Consider the following 22417-nt stretch of genomic DNA (forward strand, 5'->3'; position numbering starts at 1 on the left):
CCAGTAGACCATCAGGGTTGGCTCAGTAGTATCTTCCATTTTGTTCTAGCATCCTACTCCATCATTTTACTATTCACTTTCTAAGCACATGAACCTTATATAGTTAAAGCAGATTAAATTTACATGTAGTTTTGTTTCACAATTACTGTCAAGTTTTGGCTAAGTATGTTCTAACTTTTAGTCATCATAAAAACCCAATTAGCTATCCCCACTTTAGAGATGATGAAACGGACATTTAACTAAGTAACTTGCCTAAGGTCACATCACTAATACATGCATTCGAACTCAGATAGTTATACTTAAAAGAACTGTTGACCACTATTGTACATATCAACTGAATGCCAAATTAACTAAAGTTGTTTTTATATATAAAAAAACAAAATATACTATTTACACAAAACCTTTCTAATTTGCATTTTACCTAGCATCTATTTTTCTTCTTTTAATTTTCAAGAGGAAAGGGGTAGAATAAAATCATTTTAGGAAATGTTTCCTTTAGAATGACAGTACCACTTTTGTGTGGATTTCTTAAGAAAATAAATGCTATAGATAACAAAACTCAAAACCAAATGAGCTACATATCAAATGCACTTCAGGGTACTTATTTATCTATTTAATTATATGACATGTTTGGGTTTTTTCCTTTAAATAATTTAGCCTCACCTCTTCACCACATATTTCTTTTTTCTTTTTGCCTGGTTTCTTTACTTTTTCTCCTTATTTCATATTAGGGCCTTTCCACCACTTTCCTTTTATCCTACTCATCAGGCAAAACTTTATTGTAGCATGAACTCCACTGTCCACCTTCCCAGAGCTTTCATGGAGCATCTTGTAGTTGCCTGGTGGAGTGTCAAAACAGATTTATTAATTCCGCCATAAATTCCTAATCACCAGTCTCAAATGATACTCAACTTACCATTAATTCTACTATTGTTTTTTAGGTCAACTCATATAGATACCTCCCCAACATTTTCGAATCCCCTCTATTTTCTTAAAATCTCTGACTGCTCTCTTTCCTCATTCATGCCTACTCTGGGGCAAACACTATGATTTGCCATTTAATTTTCATAATCACTTTGAAACATTACCTCAAATGTTTCAAAGGCATCTGACCCTTAAAATGCTCAAATCCAAGCTCAGCATCAGCCACTTTTTCAATATTCTTTATCTCAGTGATTGGCATCATCATAGATCCAGCTGATCAAATTAGAAATTTTGCTGGCATACTTAACACTCCTCCTTCACACTTTATACCCAATATATATCAACTACTAACGATTTTATTTCCTTAATCTCTCTCAAATATGTCTAAATCTTGCTAACTCTGCTACCATCAGCTTAGGCCATGCTACCATCATCTTTCACCTGGTCTATTGAAAAATTGATGTTTTAGTTTTCTATGCTGTATAACAAATTACCATAAAATTAGCAGCTTAAAACAATATGCATTTATTATCTTGTAGCTTCTGTAGATCAGAAGTTCAGATAGGGTCCTCTGCTGTGTGTCTCACAAGGTTCGAATCAGGGTACTGGCCAGGCTGTGTTCTCATCTGGAGCTCAGGGGCTTATTCCAATCTCATTGTGGCTGCTGGCAGAATTCAGTTCCTTGTGACTACAGAAATAAGGACTCTGTTATCTTGCTAGCAATTGGTCAGGGAATACTCTCCATTCCTAGAGCCTACCCTCTGGTTCTTGCCATGTGGCTGTCTCCATAAGCAGTTCACAATATGAATGCTTGTTTCTTTTTTTTTTAAAAGATTGACACCTGAGCTAACATCTATTGCCAGTCTTCTTTTTTTCTTCTTCTTCTCCCCAAAGCCCCCAGTACATAGTTCTATATTCTAGTCGTGAGTGCCTGTGGCTGTGATATGTAGGACACCACTTCAGCATGGCCTGATGAGTGATGCCATGTCCATGCCCAGGATCTGAACCGGTGAAACCCTGGGCCCCCAAAGCAGAGTGCTGGAACTTAACCACTAGGCCACAGGCCGGCCCCAAATCCTTATTTCTTTAAGGCCAGCGGGATAATCTTTCCTGCTTTGAATCTCTTCTTTCAGGAACAGACTGATCCCTTTTTAAAGGGTTTTTTAAAAGGACTCTTGATTAGTTCAGGATCAGGCTTTCTCTCCCTTCTTGATCTCAAAGTCAACTGATTAGAGACCTTAATTACATCTGCAAAATGTAACCTTTGCTATATAGCATAACCCAATCACGGAAGTTCAATCCCATCATATTCATAAATCTTACCTAGATTCTGGTCCTGTCTACCTCTCTGGCTATAACTTCTACCAGATTCTCTTCATTCTCCGCATTTCAATTAAAATGGTTTTCTCTTGGTCCCTTTATTTACCATGTTCCTTCTCACTACGGGGATTTTGCCTACCCTGATGTCATTGCATAGACCTTTTTTCCCTCCCTTTTCATCCAATTATTCTGCCTCATTCTCCAGATCTCAGATAAAGTATCACTTCCTTAGGTTAATTCCTCCTTTTGTAGGCACTCTTTATAACATGTGCCTTTTTCACAGCATTTTTCAAAGATGAAATATCTCTGTGTTGTGAAGTGAATATTTTTGTCTGTTCTACTAAGCTTCTTAAGGAAGGGACTAATGTGAGTTTTCACAGCCTTGCATATCCCCTGTGTTTGTAACAGTAGCTTGCACAAACCTAATCAATATATGTTAACTGACTAACTAAATGAATGAAAGTTTATCACATGATGTTATTTACATTTGGTGTTGAAAAGAAATATAATATTCTTTCTAAAGGGATTAATCATATTTATGCATGCTTATCTATAAATTATATTTTGAAGGATAATAAATGATGTTTACCCTTTAATAGAGTATATATAGGAGTATTGTAAAAGTAAAGGTATTTTGAAATTGTCCTTTCCATGAAAAACATGGTTCAGATTCTGAACAATTGAGAACAAATTGTTTAATCTTCCACAGTCACGGGGAGCAAATTATTTAGAGGCACATGAAAATATTTGCTGAGAAGATGTTTTAATTATAAGGTTTTTAAAAAGAACTATACTTGTCCATGCTGTGAAGATTTGAGAGACATCTTAGTATTAAAAGCTGAAGATGTAATAAAATCTAATTGAACAGACCATAGCAAAAAATAAAGCTGCAGAAACTGACATAGAACAATACAAATCTGTTTGAGTTAAAAAAAAATGTAATTAATCAGATTGATTTTACTTTTAATGTGCTTAACTCTTCTTTATGAAACTGCAGAGGTACTATTCCAAGCTAAAATTAGAATATTAATTTGAATAGGAGAAGGCATGTATAGGGGAAAAAAATCTTGAAAAATGTAATGCCTACCAAGTAGACAGTTGTTTTGTTGAATAACACACATCTAGAGCCAGCCTTGATGGTCTAGCAGTTGTAGTTTGGTGCTTTCACTGCTTTGGCGGCCTGGGTTCCTTTCTCGGTTGCAGAACCACACCACCCATCTGTCAGTTGCGATACTGTGGCAGTGGCTCACATAGAAGAGCTAGAAGGACTTACAACTAAGATATATGGGCATGCACCGGGGCTTTGGGGAGAAAAAAACATGGGTTAAAAAAAAAAGACATCTTCCAATTTGCTGTATTTTGCAGGTTGAATTTTCTTAATTCTGCCTAAGTTTTCAGATTCAGTATTCTAAGAAGCAAATTCAAGACTCATCTCTGCACCCAAGCATTCTGAAAGATATGACCCTCAATACCTTCTGCTCTCAAAGTTGTTAAACCAGAAAAGCCCTAGAGGAGGAAGCACTCTCAATAGTTACTCATATTATTTCTTATTCTAGAAATGTATTTCACCAATTATAAACTAAGATACTTACTTATATTGATGGATGTGTTAAATGATGTGATTATTTCTTGGGGAATAAACAATATTTTTGAAGCAAAAAACTCTCTCTCATGTTCTTAGGAGATGTTGAATTCAAAATTGGAAGTCTATTATTAGATATATACACGTAGGATTGTTATATCTTCCTGATGAATTGATGTTTTATCATTATGTAATGTTTCTCTTTATCCCTGATAATATTACTTGTTTTGATGTCAACTTCCTGTAATATTAATATACTGACTACAGCTTTCCTTTGATTAGAATTTTCATGGTATACCTTCTTTCTGTTCTTTTACTTTTCACCTATCCATGTCTTTATATTTAAAGTAGGTTTATTACAGATGTACATAAGTGAGTCTTGCTGTTTTATCAAATCTATCAATCTCTGCCTTTTAATTGGGGTATTCAGATCATGTCTACTTCATGTAATTATTGATATGGTTGGATTTAAATCTACCATTTGGCTAGCAGTTTTCTGCTTGTCTGATCTTTTTTGTTCCCTTTTTCTTCTTTAGCTTTTACTTTTGGGTTATTTGAGCATTTTAAAATAATTCCATGATTGTCTTATTAGTTACATATCTTTTTAATTTTTTAGTGGTTGCTTAAAGGTTTACAATATACATCTTTAACTTATCAAGGTCAATTTTCAAATAATACTCTACCACTTCACATGTAGTATAAGAAGCTTACAATGGTACTCTTTAATTTCTTCCCTTCCATCCTTTGTTATTCATGTCAGATTTTATTTCTACCCTTGTTATAAAGCAAACAAAACATTCATACTCTTGTTTGCTTTAGAGACTGTTAATTAACTTTTACATAAATTAAAAACAATAAAGTCATATATTTACTCTTATTTCACAAATTCTGATAGCTTCATTTCTTGTTTAACTCAAAATTTCCTGCTGGTTTCATACTTCTGCCTGCAGAACTTTTTTTTTTTTTTTGATATTTCTTGTAGTACTCGTCTGCTGGCAATAAATTTTCTTAGCTTTGGCTTGTTCTGTGAAAGTCTTTATGTAACTTTCATTTTTATTTTACACAAAAAGAGGTTCAGAAGCAGCATGGTTCCAAGGATGATTAAACCAGTGATTCAATAGCATCATCCAGAATCCAGTTTCTTTCTGTCTTTATGCTCTTCCATCCTGGAAATGTTGGTTCTTGTCTTGCCCTCTCATAATCATAGTATGACAGGATCAGCCCAGAGAATCTCATAGTTAACTGTCTGAACACCTGAAAAGAAAATGTCTTTTGATTTCTTTCCTAGAACACCAAGAGAAGATTTTTCCCTTTGCACGGTGGCTTGAATTACATACCCACTATTCAAATAATCATTAACAAGGGGATTGTTACTAACAACATTCCCCTGCTAAGTCTGTACAGGAGTCCAGATCCTCCTAACACACAAGGCTACCCCAACAAAAGTGCAGTTCTGAAAGTGTGGGAATTAGCTGTTGGGTAGTCAACCATCAAAGATAGCTTAGACCTAACCTCACTTTTTATATTTCAACTTGGTAAAAAGTAAGTTTTATATAATTTGTTGGTTTGTTTTTCATCTTATAGAAGGAAATTTCTGAGAGAAGACTGATCTTAAGGCAATTTTTATTCAGTCACTAAGAAAGTGAATTCTCCTATAGATCAATGATGCATTTAGGCCCTCTCACACAACGTTTCAGGGATGTGTGGGGAGTTTTTCTGAGATGTTTTCCCTTTGGAAGCCACAGGCAAGCAAGATAAGATGTCACCTCCAATTATCTCCTTTGTTTTCACAAAGAACACCTTCTACAGCAAAAAGATTTTTGTAACAAAAGAAAATGAACAAAATTTTAATATCGTTTTTTTTTTGGGGGGGGGGTGAGGAAGATTGGCCTTGCGCCAACATCTGTTGCCAGCCTTCCTCCTTTTGCTTGAGGAAGATTGTTGCCGAGCTAACATCTGTGCCAATCTTCCTCTATTTTGTATGAAGGATGCTGCCACAGCATGGCTTGATGGGCAGTGTGTAGGTCTGCACCCAGGATCCCAAACCAGGGACCCTGGCCCACTGAAGCAGAGAACGCAAACTTAACCACTATGCCACTGGTCTGGTTCCAATTACCATACCTTGAAGGAGAGTCAGCCTGAGATAAAATGAGAAGCTCATGCAAGGATATATGTAAAACTCTTGCTTTTTGGCAAGTTTGAATGTATCTATGCTTAGAAATCCATTATCAAATTAGTTTTTTGTCAACTTTTATAATGTTTGAAATCAACAAATATACATCTTCTTCCCTTGAGATTATAATATCTGAAACTTTATCTCAGAAAGAAAATGGCAGAAGTGCTTATTAACACATTTGACGTATCTTCAAACATCACAGAATCATAAACTGTTGCATGAGATAAAAAATAAACCTGTTCTACTGATATGGTTTTAGTTACAAAGCATACTCACTCAAATACATGCACAGCCTCTGTTAAATGCTTTTTTACAAAAGTAATTGACAATCTCCTGAGGAAAACCAGTTCAAATCCTAAGTTTCTTATGGGGAGTTGTGTTTGCTTTCTCTAGCTTCAAGCCATATGCGCACTGTGCCCTCTGCAGTGCCATGCTGGAGCTGGTCTAGATGTGCTTGGAAAAGCCATTTATGTGCATCACTTCTCAGCTCAGTGTTCAGTGACTTCATATTGGTAGCTTGAAATCAGCCATGGTAGGAATATTTGTGTCACAAAAGTCAGCAAACACTACAAACCAGGCTGTTTCCTTCAAAGAACCAGCTTACCAGCATATCACTCTGCCTCTGGGGTAACGTAACAAATTAAACTCTGTCTTCCACAAAGATCACTAAAATATTTGATAACAGCTATTATTTCCAGCCACCCTTCCTCCACTTCCCTGCCATCTCTTCTTTTCCAGGCTAAACATCCTTGTTTTTGTAACTGTTTCATCTAAATTCATTGTTTTATGTATTCTCATCATCTTGGTCTCACTCCCAGGAAAAAACAAAACAAATCAAAACAAAACAAAACAAAATGTCAATTTGTTTAACTCTACTAAAATATGGTACCCAGAACTGAATGCCATTCTCTAGATGTCCCTGGTAGACTGGTACAATCATACTAGTATCCTTATTTTATTACTTGTATAAAATCAAATTGAGTCTTACAGACAGCTGTCTCTATCATTAATTCATATTAAATGTAGAGCTGTAGCTTCTTGAACAATATGAAAAATTCACTATATTTAGAACACATATTTAATCCAGCTTTTGGCAAACTGTTTTCTGTAAGAGGCCACATAATAATTATTGTAGATTTTAGCCATATGTTCTCTGTTGCAACTACACAACAATGCTGTTGTAGCATGAAAACAGCCAGCGGTAATAGGTCAAAGAATGAGCAGGGTTGTGTTCTAATAAAACTTTATTTATAAAAACATGTGGCAGCCAGATTTGGTCCAAGGGTCAAAGTTTGCCCACTTCTGATCTTGTCCATCAGAGTTGATAGCGTCACACTACTTGTCTTAAACCAGTCCTCCAAGGTGCACAACTCCTTTTAGATTAAGTACTCTTAATTTGGGTTCCATGAACTATAGATAAATTTCAGTGGGTTTATGAACTCTGAAAATTCTACCTAAATGTTTTGGCCATGTATGTCTTTTGGAAAGAGTATACATAAATAAAATCAGATATTCAAGGTAGTCTATAACCCACTTATCACCACCACTACCTCTCAGAGAAGTGCATGAGTCTCTGTCTTGGATAGATATGGCAATGCCAGAGTAGTTAGGATGCTTAAGCTGTTGAAGTTATTGTCAGGAAGAATTAGCAAACAGAGAGGGAAAGTAGCAAAGACATACATAGAATAAAATACATAATCAAAAAAACCTATATTCAAATAAATATAATCAGTAAAACACATAATAAAATAAAATTCTGGATTGCTGTGAATTGCTTTGATGTTACAGTAGCCTAGAAGGGAATAAAGTAGATAGATTCATTCAATAGTAAATATTTATTAAGAGCCAGTTATGAATCAGGCTCCATTCTGGGGTAGAGATTTCGGGAAAAGTTCCAGAGGATCAAAGATACCAGAATTAGAACAACAGTGGTGTCATTGATCACTTGTTACACACATGAGTCTTTTTGTTGTGCCCATATATTTTTATATAAATCATAATTTAGACAAATATATCATAAGTTTGACAAAGTCTGTACAATATTGAAAAGTAGGTGCAAAGCTATATAAATACTGAAATCACAAAAATGGAAGTTATTATATGTGTATGTATAGCTATCTGTATATATAGATATATAATCACAAAACATATTTCTAGGAAATTGTTAGTGTAGGCACACCCCTAACATTGGTGAGTGTCAGGATACAGACAGCATCTGATGGCTGGGGCTTTAATAAAAAGAAAAAAATTGAATTAGTCCTGTGCAATGAAGTATGGCTCAGTCTTTAAGACTTTAAAGTTAATGTTTAAAGAAAAAAGATAACTTTATTCCCAATAAATTTTCCACTCTTCATTCAGTAACGATTACTCATATTGTGATATTTTGCATTGGAAATTTATGGTTATTATGAAAATATGTGATTTTTCTGCTTTCTATTCTTTGTTTTTTTTATTGCTATCTGCTTAGAGAAATAAGCACTGTATCAGTAAAAAATTATTCAGGTCTTTTGAAATTAATTTTTTTCTTTGTTAAAAACATAAAATCCTAGCTTCTGCCTTAGGCTGACAATACCTAGGGATTTTATCTTCAATCATCAAACATCTACAGAAACACATGGCAAGATAAATTACAAAATATTCTTCCAGATTTGGGATAATTCGAAAGTGTGGGTGGCTGTAAAATGTAAAATATCCATGGATACTTTTATAAAAAGACCTCACAAAACATAAACGTTTATAATTAAGGCTAAATCAAGTCAAGTAGCCAAATGTACTTAATCCCATTGTGATCTAAGTATGGTGAAAACTCGCAGTGACTAAAATCATGTAATTCATTCCTTCCTTCTTATCCATCTGTAGTGTGACTATTAAAAGTGCTGTATTTTCTTTTACAGTAACTTACTCGCTACTCTTGGGAAAAGCAATGTTGAATGTATGTGCACAGTCAAAAGCTTTTTATCTGACCTAATAACCTCGGAAACCAGCACTGGTGAAGGAAAGTTATACCACGCGTGTAGGTGTTTTTCACGTGATTTGAGCAGAATGGGGTTTATGGAAGAATGCTGCAGCCACATATATTCGCTATATATGAATACATACCCTCCCAGTGACTGGGAGGGAAGTTTTAATTCCCACCACATAATGGTCCATTTGCCTCGAGTGTTTCAGAATGGTTCAATAATCACTAGCCATGTGTGTAGTTTGTTGAATTATTTAAGCTTATTTCCAGGGGGAAAAAAAGACAGGGAGGAAGGCAACTGATTCAATGCAAATGAAAAGCTTTTGAAGCTCCCTATGGTGAAGATGTGATTACAGTCAGACGGTTAATAACCTAGACTTAGAAAAATCTGAAGGTTTTAAAACTGTCTGGCCAGTCAGTAAATGAGGTTTTTCCACACTATCGACCAACTGCCATGCGTTGTAATGGTTTCAGATCTGTTTGGAGCTGGAGTGGACCCACAAATGAAGCAAGAATACCACCCCCTGTACTTTTGATGATTAAGAAAAGTAGTTTGTAAACCTCAACGGTTTTCCTTTGGATTTAGGATTGAGTCTTCAGCGCAGACGGTTGATAAAGCCGCGCACAATGAGTGCCGCTCTCTGAAAATGGGGAGAAAGAACTTCAATTGTTGATTCGCAGAGTCCCTATACGTGGGGATGGGGTCTGTCCGCTACCCTTCCACCCACGGACATTCAACGCACGTTGTATAACTGGGGGAAACTGCTGCCGGAAGAATTTCTGGGCAGCAGTATTCTTTCTGGTTATTAGATCAAATTGACATAGAAATTTGGAGATTTAAGATTTTAATTTAGCTGCTACTCAAAATCCATTTGACATTATCTGTAGAAAAAATATTTTTCCTTTTAAAACGTTCATTTACTATTCATGGGGTACAAAATTCTCTTTGTCTACAAATCTCTTTGCACAGAGGATAGATATTTTTGTGAGTTTCAGGAAGATTCTTTGATAATCAGATGTGTGTTAAATGTTTGAATTCAGGTGACTCTTTGCACCATTTATATGGTGGTCATGGAGAAGTTTGAACTGCTTTGAAGAAATTAAAATAATGTCAACTATTTTACTGAGTTGAGTAAAGATGACTACAAAATGTGCTCTGAGTTCTGTGGATGAAATTTTCTCCCTAGACTCAAAATCTGGTTCAAAGGAGCTGCTTCCTAAAATTTTGTGTGTTGGTTATTGTATCGTTGTTTATGAGGATGAGAGAAAAAACTAATTTTTAATATTTTACCTTATAAGAGGTTTGGATGCTCTTCAGTAATGATTTCCTTATTAGAATTGTCTTGGTTATTAATACTACGGGGTTTGCCCTCAGGGCCAATGAGGTTGCAGTAGTCTTATTTTTGGTGTGTGTGTGTGCGTGTGCGTTTCTTTCCTCAAAAAAAAAGTAGAGGATAAAGGGATATTAACTTTTCCAATCATCTGAGGGAAACTTCTTGCTTCCAAAGCTAAGCATGGTGAACTTTCTTCTGCATTAGCAAAGGTGTAAGATTTAGCTAGTTTTATATTCAACCTCACAGAGAAATTTCACTGTTCATGTCTCTTTTAAAATGTAAAATCCCATTATTGGTGCAAAAAGAATCCTTAAAGTAGATGATCAATTTTATAGCAAATGCACTATCTTTAAATATTCTCTCTCGTGTGCCCGAACCAGATCAATTAACATTAAGATACTTATCTTGGCAAAAAGACCCACCTTTTAAAAATGTTTTGTTACAGCTCAGTTATTGATGGAGTTTACACCTTAAATTTCATCAGTAGTTTTGCTCTATGCTGCACTACAGCACGAAATCTCCCTGCTCCTCATTATGAATGAAGATTTTTGTCAAATGAGACATGGAAACAGTTACTTTTCTTATAATTGTGTTTTTGCTTTTCCCTCTATAAATAGTTGTAAAGAAAAGAGGAAGAGGTACTAACGTATAGTATCATTTGAAACTATATGAAGCTTAATTGATTTTACATTAAAAATATTAGAATTAAATTTTTAATTTTTTCGTCTTTTCTTGAGAAGCCACACAAGAAAAGAAAACATTTGTGTGTGGCTGTTTGAGTACATGTACACATAGTAATATTAACTAAAACAAAGAGAGAAATTCTTTTACTGTACAGTGCAGCTGAAAATAGAATTTTGCTTTCATAATATTTGGTGAATTCTGTTCCCTATTTTTAACATTTGGCTTCAAACTATCAAATTTTATATCAGGAGTCAAAATATTTAATTGGCATTAACAGCTCAAATTGTTCAATTTGACATAGCTACTATTTCATTTTGGAAACAGCCACATAAATAGCCTTTCCTCCTCCAATGTCATTAATATTTGATCTACGTCGACACAAGTGAATTGAAAAGAAATGGATCATTTATGAAATTATGCACTCGCAGTCTGCTCCAAAGTAATAAAGTATTCCAAAGCAAACAGGAAGTAGCATCCACACCCATGAATGAAAAATTAACACTCTCTCTATACCAGTCAGAGGTCTACATTAATGGCAGTCATTGGATAAAAATATATTTCTTTACATGACTGTAAATACCAACATTAGAATCTGTATGAAAGGGCAGGGATTTTGCTTTGGAAAAACTGTGAATGCAAGCTTTTAACATAAAATTGTATCCTTGTCATTTGTAAAGTGTTTCTGTTCTATATATAGATAAATTAGGCAAATGTGATTATTTCTCAGGAAGACAAAAATGTAGGGCATAAAAATGTTAAAGAGTCTGGTATCATCGCATGAACTATTTTCTGATAATACCCAAATCAGCAAATTGGCTACCTTCAAAAAGAAACCACAGTTTTCAAAGTTTGCCAGGCTACATTTGGATATAGCAAAATGAAAGAATACTTAAAAACTAATATAAGCTAAATGTGATTGAACTAAACACAGTAATATAATACAGAGTGTTTTCTTCTCCATATGAGATTTTGGCACAGTGTGTTTTCTCATAATTAGTTTGTGGCCTTTTGTGAAATATTGGGTAAAGAATTCCCATCAATGATATAAGCTACGATATGTCATAAATACTGCAAGAATGTTACTTCGGTAAAATTGGATAAGGCCCATATGAACAGTAGCAAAAAACAGAAAATAAAAAAATTCGCCAATATAATTCTTACAAACTATATATCAAAGGGAAAAACTTATATAATCTTATAATTACATATTTAATATGTGAACTGAAGCCTCCTACCACTTAAATTAGTTCAATACCTTTTCAATGACTGTGCAATTTTAATATACTATGTAAATAGAATTCAGTCCAAAACATCGCATGACCAATTTTCCGCCTGTACTGTTTCCCAGTAAAAGAAATGAATAGAAAAATTTGATTGCAAAATATCCTATAATTTGGCAATCAATAACAGATTTGCATGACTACCTCCTCTGAGATTTTGAAGTTGCCGGTCCCTGGCAGGACAACAAGTTTTGTGTGGAAGATGGATTGCTGTCAGATATCAGCTTCAGCTCATCCAGAAATTTCACGTGGTTAAAAGACAAAACAAAAGCTATGTCTCCTTAACTCGGTATCCTATTGGTGTGAGAATTGAAGGTGGGAGGGGAGAGAAGAGGATTTTAATTGATTCTTAGAATCCAGAGGGTTGAAAAGGTCAGTTTGCAGAGTAATCAAAAATGTGCACACCAAATCTTAACCCGTGAATGAAAGAAACCTGGGTACCACTAGCACACGCTTTTTTTTTTTTTTTTTTTTACAGGGTGAAAGAACCGTTTCTATATTTAAGAAAATAGAGCACTTCAGAAGCGGACATGCTTCGAGTATTGAAATGGATTATTTGCTTTGTTCGTTTGGGAAAGTCCCTATCAATAACAGGGGTGGCTTAACTGCATTGCACTGAAAGACTAGATTGTTCATTAATAAAGAAAGGAGGAAGCTAGAATTATAAATCCCCAGGGACTCCTAGGGAGTTTTATATCAGGCAGTAATTAAATAATAGTTCATGTTGCTTTCTTTCACTGGGAATTACATCCTCTTCACCTCTTCTCTGCTAAGGCAGAGACATCCATTACGACGAGTAGCCACAACACTTGTCAGATGCAATCAGCTCCAAACAGCTGAAGGCCAACTGACGTGTACTCTCTTAAAGCAGGATTTCTTCTCCCCCCAAAGCCCACTGTCCTTTCACGTGCATGCAACAGTCAGAAGGGATCACATCACCTAATGAAGAAAAACAGAAGCATATGGTAGGAAGGGGCCTCAGCAGGAGATGGCTGAAATGCCAAGGCTTGCACATAAACAAAATGTATGCAAAAATGTGTGTTCATAGAAGCTGTCAGCCACAGCTTCAGGAAATAATAAGCCTGCAAAGGAAGACAGAGTTTTACTGTGACCACAGTTACGTAGGAGTCTGTATTTTTTAGTTTAATTTTTTATTACTCTATAAAGTGGTGCCCCAGAGCGGGCTAGTCCCAGAGAGTTAATTATGCATAAGCAGTTGCAAAGTTTGCTTTTGCGGTATAATATTGAGCCACATATTCTTCACAGTATATTTTGCTCATACCTACTGCCGACTTCCACATGACAGCTGAATTGCGAACTGTAAGTGACTTCATTGCTGCCTTTCTTTTTGCACCCCATCACTATGCAAGGGTGAAGGTTGAACTAACTTCGTGAATTCCCCCTGCCTTTGTAACTGAAATGCAGGCACTCATCTTTCCGGAGGTGTGTTAATTAATATTTTAGATGTGCATTGAGCACATTCGCCCTTATTGTTTCTTTCAAATCTGCTTCTGTGCAAAGTTAACGGACTTAATCAAAATCCTTTCTTCCCGTAATGGCTCTGATCGCGGGAACGCAGCTGTCCTGCTCCACTGAATCTTTATGATTTGCCCGTGAAAATGCACATTGTCTCCCCTTTTGACTTGTCAGCTTTTAGGTTGTGATAACAACCCTAGTGTTATCACTTTGTATAATCACTTTGACTGGAACCTTCAAACTTGCACGTCCCTTTACTGTGAACATTTTAACATTCTGTGATGATATTGTTGGAACCGGGGGATTTGTAAGAACAGAACTCAGAGACAGAGCTGTGTGATTTCTAAAATATGACTACAAGCATTTTATGTACAAATGTTGACAACAGATAAAACAAGCTATTATTCTAAAAAACAAAAGTGACATGCGTTCTCCTGTGGACAGTTGCAGTTATTAAAAAATATACTGTCTTCAAGTTGAGTAAAAATGCTTTATTTTGAGTTTAAAGTTTGAACTGCATAAATAATACACCTTGTATTTTGTATTTTACATGAGAGAGAATCGTGTTTCTAATATTATATTTAAAATACATTTTCTCAAGTTTCCCATGACACCCAAGAAAAGAATACTTATTTTTTATCTAAGAAAGAAAATATATATTTATTCATTTATTTATTTTGAGGAAAATATTAAAACAGGCCACATGTTTTTAATTCATAAAAGGAATGCTTTATTGAAAAGCTGCCTGGAATTGCGGGGCTATCTTTGCAATTTAGCATTTGTCTAAAACTAGGGATGCAATTGTTTCTGCAACAAAAAATTGATGTCATAAAGTTTGGCTTTCCCAATACTCTAAATGCTTCATATCCATGTATTGATCTATTTGCTTTATTGTATGAATATAAATGACACTTGTAAGTAATTTTCTTTCCTTTGGAAATGATAGGAAGATACTTTGGTAGGCAGTGACAAAATCAGAATATCAGGACTTCTGTATTAATCTTTACTTTGAGCTGGACAATTATCTGACAGAATACCTTCCTGTCCAGTAGTCTGACTGTTGATCGTAGCATGTGTGTAAACTGTCTTCTTGGATCCTTTTTAAAAGGTTTGTTCCTCCTTTGCTCACTCGTTATTTCATCCTGAAACGTCCACTTTGAGTAATTGAGGAAATCAGAAAGCACAAGACTTGGGAATTTGCATCCTAATGAAACACACGCTCCCACACTAGCATCAACTAAATTAAAATAAAGGCAGAGTTCAAACAGGTGGCAATTAATCGTAGACTATTCAGGAACAACTGACTGAATCTCAAATTCTACCCAGTAAGGTGGGCCATGCCTTACCATACATTTTCTTTTTTGTGGACCTAGAGAATTGGATTGAGATATTTCTCCGAATCGTTTTTTCTTTTGGCTATGATTCTTTAGGTGGATCTAAGACAGCTCTGCTTGGCCCAGGATTGTCCCAAATGTCCTTTCAGCTACTTCATTACAGGGAACGGGAGAGCCAGAGAGAGCAACTTCAGGCAAAATGTTGACTCCTCGAGACGTGCCTTTGATTCCAGTGCAAAAGGTGCTCTCAGCATTCTGTTACGCCCCTGATTCATCTCTTAATGCTCAGTGTGTTAGCAAAAGCTTGGCCCTGAAGCGGCTTTTTTTTTTTTTTCTGAAGTACAGCTTATTAGACACTTCTGGCAATTTGGTTTTAAAATGTGGAATAAATAGGCTAGGTTGGTAGTGCCAGGGGGGAAACCTGTACTACACAATTACTAGAATAATTCAAAAAAGAAAAAAAAAAAGTAAAAATTTGCCTGAATATTGTGGTCATTGTGTATTCTGGTTTAAAAGAGCTTATTGTACAAATATTTTGCAAGAGGGAATAAATATTTCTGAGCAGTCTCTAGGATGGTTTTGAGTGCTTGCTTATTTTTCTCCTCTAACCCTTTAAAAAAATCTCCATGAATATTACAAAGCAGATGTCTAATAATATTTTAACACAATCAAAAACAATCAAACAAGACTATGACTTACCATGCTCAGAAATATATTCAACTTCCTAAAATTTTTATTATTAAATATTTAGCTTTTGGATAGAGCATTTCCAGATTCTTCTCAATGACCATGATCATGTGCAATACGTAACAGAACATTTAATTTATCCTTTATTAAGCAAAATAATTGAGGAAACTGAAAAGTTTTTCATGAAAAAAATATATAGTAGTAAGAATTTTGAATTAATATTGAATAGTTGAAGATTGTTTCATAAACATGAAATTCTTCCTTTTTAATTTTAATTGAAGTTATTTGGGGATACATGTGCTGGTGTTATATTTTAAATGTTAAATGTATATTGAGAACAAAGAAAGGCATGATTTTTAAGAAGTGAATTATTTGAATATAAACTTACATTTTTAACCTTATTAAAGGCAGTGTGAATGCAAATTAAACCCATCTTTTTTCTTATATTACTAGGATTGTACTATATCCTATGGAATTTGAAAACACTCAGTATTTTCATATCTTATTTGATCTCGTGAAAATGAAAAGAGTACTAATATCCAACTAGAGGCAAGTGGCAGAATCCAGCTGAACATACTTCACAAATTCCACAAAATTAAGGACTTTGCTATTGGCCAAGAAATGATGCCTCAAAATCAGCTCTAGGCAGAAATCCTTTCTCTTCTCAAAACAATATTCTACCGAAGGCAAGTCTTAGTGTGGCGTTCCAGCACAGACACACACCAGAACGTACCAAGACACATTGGATCTCTGACTGGAACTTCGTTCAGATGGAACAAATGTAACTCTTGAAATTCTTTACTTCTTATTTGCTTTACTTTTATCTTCAGTTATAAATGAAATAGAAAAAAAAGGCAAGGCATATATAAGTAGAAAACATGAGATAGTACAACTGTGAGAGATCAGTAAAACTGAGTAAATTAGAAATTGAACAAGTACATTGCTGATTCTTGGTATTGCTGGATTGTCGAAGCACCTCAGATAATATTGATTTGACTTCAGGAACATTTAGACCTTTCTTTGTTTCAATTATTTTCAAACAGGACCAAGAAAAGGACACTAAGAGCCCTCTCGCCAACCTTAGTCACCTTGATATTTCTAGATGTTCAGCAAGCTTGCTGTTACATGTCCTGTTTTACTAACATTCAGTGTACTCTGCTGCTACTTAATGATTTTTTTATTTATTGTTGAAAGTTTATGTAAAGACTTTAATGTCTAAAATATGAAAATATAAAATACAAATGAACCTCTGCATCAGAATCCAATAAGCAAAAGGAATAAACATAGTAATGTATATCCCTTAAGAAAAGGTCTGAATACAAAAACAGATTAAAAAAACATTACTTTGATTGGTAGAGTCATTCAATATATTTTATATGGAGGAGCTGACGCTAGATGCACTAAATGTGTTTAAGTATAAAAACACAAAGACCATGTGGTATCAGAAACAATATGAAACAGTATTTTACTTTGCATTTTAGCAGGAGCCTCAAAACATTTGAGGCTTCATTTATTTTTAAACTTAGGTGTTTTAAGAGTGATACTTTTGCAAAGCTCTAAATATTAGCTCTTAAAATTTATGCCTTTTATTTTCTCTAACAGCATATATTATTTGACTAGTTGACAGATATTTCAATTAGGAGAGCCTCACGTTAAAAATGATTGTTTTGATGGAGTACCTCCAGAGATTGACAGTTTGGCACTGTCTTTCAAAAGGTTTGGCATATTGCTTTCAAAACAGGCAAACAAAATCATCCACATAATCAATAATAATAATAATAATAATAAATGGAGCTGGCACAATTAATTTTCTTTATGGATTGTGGTTTCACACCCCCTACTCTTTTCCTTTGACAGGTAAATGGTTGAAGATAGAAAACTTATTATAGATTTTACATCCAGCCCATGAGGATTTTGACTGATTCCATTGAGCAGGCTCAGGTCAGCTAAGTCCTTCCCTTCAAAGCATCATGGGTGTCTCCGAGCATCATTGCAAGCTTGTCCTGGCAGTAAGCCAGGCTTCAAAAGCCTTTCAGTGCAGTCACTGACTCACTAATGGGCAACTGCAGGCTTTCTGATTTTCTTTTCGTTTCATGTGTTCATTTGACATAAATTTAATTAAACCAAATCTGGTGTTAAAGCAAGACGAGATAAAAGTGATATGTCTCAAATTAAAGAACTGTGAAAGATACAGGAAACAGAACTATGGGTTTTTTTTTTAAAAAAAAACTCTGTTTCTGTAAAATATTGTCAATTTTCGTAAGCTCCCTACTTAAAGTCGGCCAAAAAAAAAAAAAAAAAAAGATACTGGTATGCATTATTAAGAATAATGTGTGTCCAGGGTTAGATGAAGGTCTTGGCCCCATATTCTCTGTAGTAAAACCTTTCATAGAATTCTTATGTTGGCTTTCTTTCTCACACTTCAGGTAGTCACCTCTTCACAGGATATAAGACAAGTCTGCCCTTCTTCTGGCTACATAGCTATAGTTGTTAGACAGCTCAAAAGCATACAACAGCAGAAACATGAAAAGATCACATATTAAATATAAAAAAATCATCATTTTTCAAAGGTCTCTTTTGGTTTTTACTTAAGGCTAAAGAGGAGATTGAGAGAGTGAAAAAGATCGTGTTGCTTAAAAAGTTCCATTTAATTGCTTTGAATGTTGCTTTAGGAAACATCCAAGTTTCTCCTTTTAAAAAATCACTTTTTTCCCATTAAAAGAAATCTCAGACTAGAAACACACGACGTGAGCTAAAAGCAGTTCTGCAATCTTCCTCAAGAATGCTCAGACTGATCCTCTTCCTTCACGCAGCTGAAATGCCGCCACTTCCTAGGACCACACTGTAAGTTGCTGGATATAAAATGATTACTCTGAGTAAATACACACAAACTAGCAAGTGATTGCAGTGGCCTGTGGATAAGAATCAGAAAAACCAAAAGAATTGAGCTGGCAAATTGTGTGAGAGAAGGTAGATTTCCTCGGAGCAGGAAGCAGTGTGTGGTGTGTGGACCCTCAGCCTTTCTTGCATCCCAACTTTTGATAGTCGACCTCTTTCATTGAAAACACAGCTCAGATGCCTCCTCCCTACTCCCTTGACTTGATTACTTTCTGTAGAAACCACTAGGATTTAGACTTAGGGTTTAGGATCGTCAAATACCTCTGAAACCTCTTTCATTTAAGAGATGAAAAAATTAAGGGCCAGCAAGATTGGGTGACTTGTCCAGGGTCACACAGCCCATTGTTAGCACAGCTGAGACAAAATCCACAGCTTCTGACGCCCAGATGAAGGTTTAGGTTTAGTTTTTTTGTTTTAACACTTCGAGTGCTTCATTAGAACAAATTTTTTGGATTCTTTAAAATGAACTCTTCTTCGTATTTCCAGGTGTTTGTCATGTCTCTGACCTAAGAGAAAATATTCCGAATAGTATAGTAGAATTAAATCTATTTAAAGTTCCCAAGAGCCTGTATGTTATTCTTCCTGTAGTACTCAGGTAATAAACGGTATTCATTGGTCAATCTTTTGGTTTCAGGAATTACTAATGGGACCACTTTTAGACAATAACTTACATGGAGTAGACATTACATAGGAAAGCCCTTCAAGTCTTTAATATAATGCAGAACTAGCCCTACACCTCACCACCAACCAAGCGGAGTGATGGCCCTCAATGCAATGATTCTTTGTTTCCTTCTTAAGAAATTTCACCTTAATTTTTATTCTGGATCCAGATTGAAATAGAAAACACAGAGATTGTTATATTCCCCCTTAGATATAAACTCTCTTTTTAAAACTCCTGATTCTTTTAGGCATGGACCTAATTTTACTTACAGAGTTATCATATACTTTCTATATCTACGTCTATTCATATATCTATATGCACATTTCTAACACAGACTCTAGTTTTAATGAAGACAGTTTTAAAATGCTTAATGAGACTTTGATAAGGTCCATAATGAGAGCCTGTGTTAACACGATTTTCTCAGTTTTTGTTCGGTTTACTGAGTTCATTTATTCAACAAATATTCATTAAATCAGTACTATCCGTGATTCACTGCAAACACACAGAGAAATGGTGAACCAGCCACTGAGCGCGTAGTAATCAGTCTAACTAGCAAAGATGCTATACTTTTCTTATGGCATATATTATACATTTGAGTAATTTTACAATGTTAAACTTGACATATTATCCAAATTTTTATAATTTTACAATTCTGGAATTCATTAAGTATTTTCTTTTCATAAAGGCTGAATTCCTGGTGACAGACCTCAAAGGTAGAAGTTCTATAAGATGCTAGATGATTTAACCAATTGAGTTGATGGATCAGAATGTAATTGAGAGTATTTATAAATCTCACCACTTTGAACATCTGATAGTCAAACAAATTTTAAAAAGTACAAATAAATTTCAAGCCACCAGTGTAAACCACAATTTGCAAAGATAAAGAATCATTATCATCTAATAACATAATGTCTATACAATAGTCCTCAAAAAATTTCCTTTTCTTAATTTGCTACAAACATGTGTTATCAAACATCTTTGTTAAAAAGGTAAAATATCGTAAAAAATATGCAAGATTCCCATATATTTAAAAAACTTATATTAATGCTTCCAAAATGATGTTACACAACATAATAAATTGGACGTCTCTTCAAATATTTAATAAATGAATATTTGGGGGGGTTAACTTTTAGACTTTATATATTTATCAATAAAACTAAAAACCTCAGTTGTTCTTAGCACAACATTTATGAAAGCAAGTAAAACGTAACTTTTCATGGCTAATAAACACATGTATCTTTGTGGCCGGACAAAATCTTTGAAAAGCAGAATGAAGAGTAAAGTGCAGGAAATTCTGAGTGTGTTCCCATGAAGCATTTTTTCAACATTCTCAACAGTAATAAAAGACTTCTGACAAATTAGTATCAAAGATTTCTTTGAGTACGCATGAAAAACCATCAGTTCACCACTTCTTAAAAGTGTTAAGCATATTGCTCATAACAACTGACGTGAAAAAATTGAGTTCAGCAAAACAAGTAAGAATTTCAAAAATAATCTGTAGAAATTAGGTTTTAAAAATTCCCTCTGATATTTAATCTCATTATATGGCATTGCATTTCCAATACTTAGCATTCAATTTAATGTCTTAGCGTCCATTAGTAGGCAACTAGCTCTTGAAAATGATTGAAAAGTATAGGCTGATCCTCTGCAGAATCTATTCCTCTCTTGTTAAGAATTTAGATAATATCTAAGGCTTGGTGCCTAACATCCTAAACTTTCTCAGAGTGAAATTCTGGTGCAGAATAACCCAGCACCAAACATGAAATGGCAAGTAAATTTTAAAAAAGAACAATCAATGTTTGGTAACATCTGGATGAATGATTGTCTCTGTAAGCGTATGTTCCCCACCTGGGCATCGTATTGGCCATCATATTAGATAGAGTCACCCTTGCACACAGAATTTTGTGTGGGTCACACGGCACAATTCTTCCTCCTTCTCTCCCTCCCCCCCCCCTTTTCCTCTTTATTTTAGGAAAACCACAGTAAGAATGAGGAGAGTTCATGGCTGCCATATTATTAATCAAATATATTTCATTTGGTTTGTTTCCTCTCTTCTGATTGACAAAGAGCTTTGGCAAGGAATATCTTTATCACAAAGTTTTATTGATCTGTGTCTTACACTAAAGAAGAAAATCTTGGTGGAAATATAAAAATAATGCTAGGACCTAAATGCTGTAAAGCAAAGGAGTGCAGAGCCTTTTATTAAAGCCCAGACGGTTAATATTTTAACTTTTGGAGGCCATATAGTCTTTGTTGCAACTGTTCAGCTCTATTGTTATTGCACTGGTGCTGTCTTGCATAAAATTTTGATATTTTGTTTATCATCAATTTTTTTACATTAACTTTGAGTTTTAAATACCGCATTAAGGTATTATTTATCTTTATTACCGAGTTTCTGGACTCCTCCTTAAATCCTGTGCCTAAGGTGAGTGCCTCACTTGTCTTCACCCAGTTTCAGCCCTGTGTAGCTCAAAAGCAGCCACAGACAATGCATAAGTAATGCATAAGTAAATCAGCATAACTGTATTCCAACAAAATTTTATTTGTTGACACAAAAATTGGAACTTCATATTATTTTCACATCATGAAATTATATTTCTTCTTTTGATTTTCAGAAAAAAATCATTCTTAGCTTGTGAGTTGTACAAAAGCAGGCAGCCGACTCAATTTGGCCCTTAGGTCAGAGTTTGCCAACACTTCCTTTAGAAATTCAGGTATGTCTTATCTTTTTTTTTTTAATGAGGAAGATTGGATCTGAGCTAACATCTGTTGCCAATCTTCCTCTTTTTGCATGAGGAAGATTGTCACTGAGCTAACTTCTGTGCCAATCTTCCTCTATTTTGTATGTGGGACTATACCACTAGAGTATGGCTTGATGAGCAGCGTGAAGGTCCGTGCCCAGGATCAGAACCTGCAAACCTTGGGCTGCTGAAGCAAAGCATGTGAACTTAACCACTTTACTACCAGGCTTGCCCCAGGTATATCCTATCTTTTAAAGACATTACTCTGCAAAAAATCACATTGATATTAAGAAGACTGGGAAACAATAACAGGTTTCTTAGGAGAATGAAATTATGGGTAACTGTTTCCTCTATAATGTGG

At 34.9% G+C, this 22417-nt stretch overlaps 1 long non-coding RNA gene across 1 annotated transcript; it reads left to right on the forward strand.

Annotated features, from left to right (window-relative positions):
• The first annotated feature begins 13430 nt into the window (after positions 1–13430).
• On the forward strand, positions 13431–22030 carry LOC103552103 (uncharacterized). The gene is made up of 3 exons (XR_011531524.1): positions 13431–13579; positions 18479–18600; positions 21931–22030. It is a non-coding gene; the product is annotated as an uncharacterized lncRNA (long non-coding RNA).
• The last annotated feature ends 387 nt before the right edge of the window (positions 22031–22417 follow it).

Source organism: Equus przewalskii, chromosome 22 (genome assembly GCF_037783145.1).
Source record: "Equus przewalskii isolate Varuska chromosome 22, EquPr2, whole genome shotgun sequence".
Classification (NCBI taxonomy): domain Eukaryota; kingdom Metazoa; phylum Chordata; class Mammalia; order Perissodactyla; family Equidae; genus Equus; species Equus przewalskii.